This window comes from Eriocheir sinensis, chromosome 36, assembly GCF_024679095.1.
Source record: "Eriocheir sinensis breed Jianghai 21 chromosome 36, ASM2467909v1, whole genome shotgun sequence".
In the NCBI taxonomy this organism is placed as follows: Eukaryota; Metazoa; Arthropoda; class Malacostraca; order Decapoda; family Varunidae; genus Eriocheir; species Eriocheir sinensis.
Genome location: NC_066544.1, coordinates 12,749,901 through 12,759,900, shown reverse-complemented (window position 1 = coordinate 12,759,900; position 10,000 = coordinate 12,749,901).

The following is a 10,000-nucleotide window of genomic DNA, read 5'->3' as shown; positions in this document are numbered from 1 at the left end:
ATAAGTCATGGTGTTGATTAAGTGATTGAGTGCGCGCGGAAGACTAAACTCATCGGCCCAGCAAATACACTACACTTTTATACTCATTGGTGCACCAGCTACAAGTCGAGGTGATAGTACCTTTACCTGTTTTCGCTTTACCTTGAAAATTTTTTTTATTTATCTAATTATGACCTATTACGACATTTAATTACTTTTACTTTACTGCTTTTAATTAATTTTCTTAGCTAATTGTGATCCATTATGTTACTTGAGGAATTTTACTTAACTGCTTTTAATAAACTTTTTTCTTAGCTAATTGTGATCTATTACGTTACTTGAGGAATTTTACTTTACTGCTATTAATTAACTTTTTTTATTAGCTACTTATGATCAATTACGACACTTAAGGACTTTTACGTTACTGCTTTTAATTAACTTTTTTTTAGGTAATTATGATCTATTACGTCACTTAAGGACTTTTACGTTACTGCTTTTAATTAACTTTTTTTTAGGTAATTATGGTCTATTACGTCACTTAAGGACTTTTACTTTACTGCTTTTAATTAACTTTTCTTATTATATATTTTACTCCTCACTGTCTTTACTTCTCTGTCAATCTTTCATTCTTCGTTACCTTTTATCTTCACCATTTTTTTTTTGTTTTTTTATGATCTCTCAATTTTATGTTATGTGCTGTTTACCTCATTTTCTTTGTCTGTTATGTCCTATCACTCTTTATTTTCTTTACCCTCACTTTATTTTTGTTCTTTATGGCGTCTCAGTGTTATATTATTTGCATTTACCCTCATTTTCTCTGTCAATTATGTTCTTTCACTCTGTTTTTCCTTTTCCTTAACTTTATTTTTGTTCTTTATGGCGTCTCAGTGTTATATTATATGCATTTACCCTCATATTCTCTGTCAATTATGTTCTTTCACTCTGTTTTTCCTTTTCCTTAACTTTATTTTTGTTCTTTATGGCGTCTCAGTGTTATATTATATGCATTTACCCTCATATTCTCTGTCAATTATGTTCTTTCACTCTGATTTTCCTTTACCTTCACCTTATTTTTGTTCCTTATGACCTTTCTCTCTTTTATTATGAACTTTTACCCTCACCTTATTCTGCTAATTATATCCTTTCACTCTTCATTATCTTCACCTCCACCTTTTATTGCTGATTAATTACGACCTTCCACCCTCTGCTACCTTTGACATGGCCTTATCAGCTTGTTATGACCTCTCTCCTGCATGAACTTTGACCTCGCCTTGTTATATGTTAAGGTGATTATGTGATACGTCAATGTTTTTTAAGTCTTGATTTTGTTATGGCTGTGTTCTGGGCCTTGTTAGTCTGGGTCATGCTGTTGGTACTGTCTGTTAATTGATGTGTCGGAGATGAGTATTGAGGCCACGCGCCGCTTTACCGTATATGCCCACAACTTTACCTGTACTTTTATTATTATTTTTTTACGGTAAAGGAAGCAGCTCAAGGGCAAAAAAACAAAAACAATAATGAGAAAAAAAGTCCGCTAATCACTGCCCTTATAAAAAAAGTTCAGACTGTTTTTTCATCATATTTAACTTGCAGTGAATCGTAAGACATTATTTACATTTTTCTTTGCCATAAGCTTCAGAAGAGTGGCCAAAGAAGGGATGTTTTAAAGTATACCTTGTAGGCCTTGTTGATTGGATTATGAGGCTAATTTTAACACATAATCTAAAAGGCACTGGTAATTTTGATCCTCTGTTGCAAAAAAAATATATTGTAGGTTTTATGATTTTCCCTAATGATTTTTTTTCAAACGAGAAAGTTTCGTGAAGGAGGTGTAGGCCATTTTGGAAGTAATTTTTCCTCCCAAGAATATAGAGAAATTGATGTTATTGTAAAAAAGAAATATTGTAGGCCTTGTGCATTTCCTTTATATTCATTGATCTTAATATTTACGTTAGGGAGGTGGAGGCCATATTGAAAGCATAATTGTTCTTCCTAAGACTATAACAATTTAGATGCTATTGTTGAAAAAAATATATATAGACCTTGTAAATTCCCTTCATGATAATTATAATCGAGACATTTTTGTTATGGAAGTGGAGGCCATATTGAAAGCATAACTGTTCTTCCTAAGACTATAACAATTTAGATGCTATTGTTGAAAAAAATATATATAGACCTTGCAAATTCCCTTCATGATAATTATAATCGGGACATTTTTGTTATGGAAGTGGAGGCCATATTGAAACCATAATTGTTCTTCCTAAGACTATAACGATTTAGATGCTATTGTTTAAAAAAAAATATAGACCTTGCAAATTCCCTTCATGATAATTATAATCGGGACATTTTTGTTATGGAAGTGGAGGCCATATTGGAAGCATAATATACCCTCCCCAGAATATAATAGCGAGTCGTAAACTATTCTCCGGGGAAGCCGTGTCAACGTGTCCCGTGAATACAGGGAAGGAGGTGATCAATAGTTCCTTTCTGCGGGGAGCGGGATAACCCAGTCCGCGGGGAGGGTGTGGAGCGAAGGAAGGCCGCGATGAAGTATGTGTGCCGCCTGTCCTCCGCGTGATGGACAAGGATAATGATAGAGTAGAGTGTTAATGATAGTGAAGAGTTTTGATGGTAGAGAAGAGTGTTAGTGATGGTGAAGAGTTTTGATGGTAGAGAAGAGTGTTAGTGATGGTGAAGAGTTTTGATGGTAGAGAAGTGTTAGTGATGGTGAAGAGTTTTGATGGTAGAGAAGAGTGTTAGTGATGGTGAAGAGTTTTGATGGTAGAGAAGAGTGTTAGTGATGGTGAAGAGTTTTGATGGTAGTGTTAATGATAGTGTAGAGAGTTTATGATAGTGTAGAGTTTTGATAGTAGTGAAGCGTATTAGTGATGGTGAAGAGTTTTGATGATAGCGTTGTGTTGATGATAGTGAAGAGTCTAGATGATAGTGTTGTGTTGATGATAGTGAAGAGTTTAGATGATAGTGTTGTGTTGATGATAGTGAAGGATGTTAATTAATGATGGCATAAATTGTTGCGTTATTATTATTATTGTTTTTTATAGCAAAGGAAACAGTTCAAGGTCAACAAAAAGAAAGTGTAGAAAAAAAGCCCGTTAATCGCCCGCTAATGAAGAGTGGCCATAAGTGACGTCAGCTTCGGGTGGAGAGGTGTCTTGATACTCTCCTCTTGAAAGGGTTCATCAGTAGAAACAACAGTAATAACAACAATAACAGCTGCAATAATAAAAAAAGAAAAAAAACGTTTAATCAAAGTGTAGATGTCTGTGTTTTTAGCGGCAGCAACACTAGAAAGACACCAGCAACAACAACAAAAACAAAAATGACAAAACAATAACAACTCCAAGTATACCAACAAAAGAAGTTGATGAAATTGTGGATTGTTGTGTTTTTGGCAGCAACAGGAACAATTCAGAATATAGCAACGGTAATTAATAACAGGAATAACAAAATGAACAACAACAACATTTTTCATTATAGTTTTTTTTTTGCAGCCCTTGATCTGTCTCCTTTGCTGTGAAAAAAAATAACAATACCTCTAACACAAGAAAAAGCATAAATAACAACAACAACAACTTCAAATCTAACAACAAGAAACAACTTCACCCCACACGAAAGCAACAACCTAACCACAATAACAACAACAACAACAACAGACACAATCGCAAGTAACGTGACAGTCTTGAATTCTCTCAGGCGTCGTAACTCTTCTAAGTCACAAGAACGTTTTAGTGTTTAGTGTTCTCGTGTTTTCGCTCCTTCTGTGCATGTCAGTCGGGTCAGTTGGCGTGTTGCATTGCTATTATATTTCATTTTTCCATCTCTGTCATTTGTGCTTTCTTTCTTCGTTGTTCCTGTTTCTTTTGTTTATTTTTTCCTTCTCATTTTTTCCATCTGTACTTTTTCGTTTTTTCTTCCCGTTGGTCTTATTTCCTTCATTCTTTTCTTTTCTTTTCGCTTTTCCATTTGTCCTTTTTTGTGTTTCCCTTCCTGTTGGTCTTCCGTCCTTCATTCTTCTTTTTTCTCCTCGCTTTTCTATCTGTCCTCTTGTGTTTTCCCTTCCTGTTGGTCTTATTTCCTTCATTCTTCTTTTTCCTTCTCGCTTTTCCATCTGTCCTTTTGTGTTTTTTCCTTCCCATTGTTCTATTTCCTTCATTCTTCTTTTTCCTTCTCGCTTTTCCATCTGTCCTTTTGTGTTTTTTCCTTCCCATTGTTCTATTTCCTTCATTCTTCTTTTTCCTTCTCGCTTTTCCATCTGTCCTTTTGTGTTTTTTCCTTCCCATTGTTCTATTTCCTTCATTCTTCTTTTTCCTTCTCGCTTTTCCATCTGTTCGTTTCGCTTTTTTTGTATTCTCTCTTCCTTGTTCTAATTTCCCTTTTATTCATCTTTTCCTTCTCACTTTTTCCATTTGTTTATATTTTTCACTTTTTTGTTCTTATTTCTTTCTTTCAAAACACTTCTTCTATTTCCACCGTCTGTTCTGCATTCTTTCTTCGTTGTTCTTATTTCCCTCCTTCGTCTTTTTCCCTCTCACTCTTCATCAGCTTGTGAGAGGTGAGTTAAGTAGTTTATTTGCTGTTTGTCTGCCATGTTTACCCTCCAAATGATGTATTATTCTCAGTAAATATGTATTCTTGTCTTCCTTGACGCTGAAAAGGACGAGGAAATGCTGTGGAAATGTGAAGATTTGTTATACTTTCTCTCTCTCTCTCTCTCTCTCTCTCTCTCTCTCTCTCTCTCTCTCTCAAAAGTAATACACCAGTACGCATTACGTGATTGAAATACAGATGAGGAAGTCAAGCAAAACATAATTTATATCTGCAGCACTTTCTATTTTTCTTGTTTTTTTTTTATATTCTTTCACGCCTCGACTTCTCTGGCGGGAATTACAATTATCTTGAATTTATTTTCTGCACGAACGGACTTTGCGCCAAACTCCTCCTCTTTGCATTTATGACGGAAGTTTTAAGAGAGGGACGAAGGAAGGAAAGGATGGAAATATATGAATAGTCTGCTCTTGTTTACTGAAAAGGTGAAAAGAATAGAAAAAAAGATGGAAAACTTGTAAGACTAGAATGACAGGAAAGGATAGCTGATAAAAATATTGAAAAGAATAGAAAAAAGATGGAAAACTTGTAAGACTAGAATGACAGGAAAGGATAACTGATATAAAGACTGAACAACCACGAAACATATAAACGAAGGAGGAGGAGGAGGACAAGGAGGAGGAGGAGAAAGAGAAAAAAATAGTGGAAACATGGAAACACGGAAATGCAGGCACCAGAAATCCTTTAGGCTCATTACGAGGCTGCCCGCTCTGGTGAATGAATCTGCTCGACAATCACTTTGTGCGCAGACCAGATGAAAGCACTTCGGTATTCAATTTCCTTTTCGTGTGGAGGAGCAGGAGGAGGAGGAGGAGGAGGAGGAAGGAGGATGAGAAAAAAAAGTAGGAAAAGGAGGAGGAAAATACAAAAACACACAGGGAGGAAAACAATATGAACAAAAACTACAAAATAATACACCATGGCATAAAAAAAAAAAATATGAACTGAGTCTAAAAATGAATCCACAAAAAACTAATCCACCCAAAATGAATCCACCAATCAGGCAACAACAACAACAGTAGCAACAGTACACAACTCATAACAAACAAACAAACAAACAAACTAGCAAACAAAGAGACTCAAAAAACAGCAAAAATTCTACACACACACACACACACACACACACACACACACACACACACACACACACACACACACACACACACACACACACTCGCGAGGAGCACAAACCCAATCAGGCAAATTCATTCACCATTCACCTGCCGGATAATAAAAGTAAGGTGACGGGGGGAAAAATAGTGAGAAAAAAGTTATACATATTTTTGTTGACGAGCGCCAGGCGAGGGAAGGGAATGATTAAAAAGTGGATGACAAAAAAAAGGTATCAACGAATCACACACGTTACACTAGAAAAAAAAATATATATAAGTAACACACACAAAAAAACAGTTCATGGATGTTTGTTTAATTAAAGGTAAGCAACACGCACAAGAAAACGAGGAAATGCCCATTGAAGTTGAGTGTTTCTGATTTTTTTTTTAGGCATATATGTGAAAAAACTGACCATAGTGGCAAAGCGTTTTTTAATTTTCTGAAAAGTTGCCTCAGAACGCCTGAATAGATGGTCGCTTACCTCACGTCAGCAGACAGCGACACAGATGTTTGTCAGGGTGAAGGAGAGATTTGAAAGGGAATGAAAAAAATAAATAAAAAAACGTCACAGGTATTTGTTTTGTGGGATGTAGGCAGGTCAAAGAAGGGAAAGATCTAAATGGGAAAGTAAAAATAAATGAAAAAAAGGTCATATTTATTTGTTTACGAGTCGGGTAAGGGAGAGGAATGATTAATAAGGTGAATGACAAAAATATATTCACGAATCACACACGTTATAGTGAAAAAAAAAGAAAGTTCGTGGATGTTTGTTTAAATGTATGTCAGGGTGAAGAACAGATTTGAAAGGGAATGTAATAAAAAATAAAAAGTCCATATCTTTTGGTTTTGTGAGATCCAGGTCAAGGAGAGGAAACGTTTAAATGTGAACATAAAACTAACAAAAAATGGTCACAGGTATTTAATTATGGGAGTCAGGTGAGAGAAAGAAATGATGAAAAAGGTGAATAACAAAAATATATTAAAAAACGAAAAACGCAACAGCCAAAATGAAATAAAAGGAGGCCACGCATATTTGTTTCCAAGATGCAGGTCAGGGAAAGGAGGAAACATAAAAGGATATTTGAAAAGACACAAAAGGTCATAGATATTTGTTTTTGATGTGATGGTCACGGAAAGGAAAGATGAGGAAAAGGGAATCACAAAAAATATATTCACAAGCTACAATAGAACAGGAAAAAGAAGTAGGAAAAAGCAAAGGAAAGTCACAGATATTTGTTTACGAGAAGTAGGACGCCGAAAGGAATGATTAAAAGGGTGGATAACTAAAATATATATAAAAAATGGAAAACGATACAGCAAAAATGAAGTAAAAGGAGGCCACGCATATTTGTTTCCGAGATGTAGGTCAGGGAAAGGAAAGATTGAAAAAGTGGACGACAAAAATATATTCGCACGCCAGAGAGAAAAAAAAAGTTAAGCGAAGCAGAAGTATTATATGTTTTGTGAGATGCAGGTCAGGGAAAGGAAAGATTAAAGAAGTGGATGGCAAAAATATATTCACACGCCAGAGAGAAAAAAAAGAAGTTAAGAGAAGCAGAAGTATTATATGTTTTGTGAGATGCAGGTCAGGGAAAGGAAAGATTGAAGAAGTGGATGGCAAAAATTTATTCACACGCCAGAGAAAAAAAATAAAAGTAAAAAAAGAAGCAGATAAAAATATAAAAGGTCAGAAGTATATGTTTTATGAGATGCAGGTCAGGGAAAGGAAAGATTAAAAGGTGGATGACAATAATATATTCACACGCCAGAGAGGAAAAAGAAAAAAGAAGCAGATAAAAATATAAAATTTCAGAAGTATATGTTTTATGAGCTGCAGGTCAGGGAAAGGAAAGATTAAAGAAAGTGGATAACAAATGTATATTCACACGCCAGAGTAAAAAAGCAAAAAGAATTAGTGGCTAAAAATATAAAAGGTCGGAAGTCTATGTTTTATGAGATGTCGGTCAGGGAAAGGAAAGATCTAAAAAGGAATGTAAAAAAAAGGATAAATCCACAAAAAAACACATTTAACATAAACAACAACAAAAAACAAACAAACAGATAACAAAGAAAAAAACACACACACGTTCAGATAAAAAAAAATCACATTCAGATAAGAAAGACGCACACACATTCAGATAAAAAAACACACATACATTCAGATAAAAAAACACACATACATTCAGATAAAAAACACACACACACACACTCACATTCAGATAGCATAAAAACAACATAAAACACAAAAGCAAAGATGAAAAAAATACATAAAAAACATAAAACAAAAAAAAATAAAGACAAAACAAATCAAATAATCACAAAATCAAACAAACAAACAGAAATATAAAATATAAAAAAATAAACAAATAAAATCGCAACACGAAACAAAAACAAAACAGCAACAAACAACAAGCAATCAGATAGCATTAAAAACAACAATAACCAGATAACAAACACACATTCACACACACACATTCACTCACTCACTAATCAACCAGGCACCACCACCACCACCACCACCTGCACCGCCCTCCACCAGTCCACTCTACAACGCCCACTAACCGCTATAGAGGAAAAAGCCTTTAAAACACAATCAAGTGACAAACGCTTCCAATCAGGCAACGAGAGGACCCAGCAAATAAAAAAGAAAATGGGTAAAAAAATTGAAAGGGGGGCCATAGTTATTTGTTTACGAGTGCCAGGGACGAGAAAGAAAATGTTGTGAAAGAATAAAAATAAATAAAAACAGTAGAAAAAAAGTAGAAAGAGTAATTGTTAGAAGGATGGGTCGCAGGTATTTGATTAAGAGGCGAAGTGAAGTGACGGAAAATATATTGTGAAAGTAAAAGAAAGTAAACGAATAGCAGCAAAAGTAGAACAAAAGGTTATAAGATGAAAAAAAATGGGTTGGAGGTTAATTTTGAGTGTCAGGGAATGGAAAAGGAAATATGTTGCTGAAGCTAAAAGAGGAAAAAAAAAGTAGAAAAGAAGTAGCAAAAAGGTAGAGACAAGTAGAAGTTAAAAATAGGCTGACAGATATTTGTTTGTGAGTTGCAGGGAAAGGAAAGAAAATATATTGAAAAAGTAAAACAAATAAAAAAAATGTTCAAAAGGGAGAGAAGTAGAGAAAAAGATATGGAGTTGAAAAAATAGGATATGCAGATGTTTAACTACGAGTGGGAGATAATGGAAAGAAAAGATATAAAAAAAGAAACAAAAGGAAAAATAGAAAAACTAGAAAATAATAATACAGCAAGAGAAGATTTCCATGTATTAAATTGCGAGTTCCTGGTAAAGGGAATGAAGAGAAAATACCAATAAAAGAAAAAAAAAGATATACAGAAGATTTATTCACATGTCAAACGCTGCACTCTAACAGAAATAGTAGAATATATGTAAACGTGACACAACCACCTAAAAAAATAAGAGATAAAAATGAAAGAAAGGGAAAATAAAAGGATAACAATATAAAAACAAAGCAAAAGTAAAAACAGAAAACTTGGAAAATAGAAAAAAATAGAAATCAAACTAAAATAAATAGAAAAATAATACACACTAAGAGAAGGGTTCCAGGTATATGATTATTAGTTCCAGTTAAAGGGAATGAGAAGAAAATACCAATAAGAGAAAATAAGAGATATCAAAAGGTAAAACAGAAGACTTGGAAAGAATAAAAGAAAAATCCAGCAAGAAGATAAAGGTTCCAGGTACTTAATGAGACAAGTTACAGATGAGAGAACGAAAAAAAAAAAATCAGTTAAAGAAAAGAAGAGAAACAAAAGATTTATTCACATGTCAACAACAACAACAACAACAACAACAACAACAACAACAACAACAACAACAACAACAACAGCAGGAATAACAACACAACAAAACAACATGTAACAACAAAAACAATTACAAGTCTAACACCCCCCCCCAAAAAAAAAAAAAAAAAACTAAAACCACCACCACCATCACCACCACCACCACCAACAACAACAACAACAACACCCTGCTTTAAATACAGGAATACATAAACATGGCCCACACCTATAATGCATTCACCAATCTCACACAACAACGACAGTGCTACGCGGCCGGGGAAAAAGGTAGAGAGTGACAGATATTTCGATACAGGCGGCAGGTGAGGGAAAGGGAAGATATTAATAAAAAAAAAGGGAGGTAAAAAATTAATATTGTGCGTCACCATGCAAAGCCGGACGCAAATATATTGATAACGCGAGTGGAAATGGAACACAGCTGCTCCCCTTGTATATTTCACCCCTTTTACCCCTTT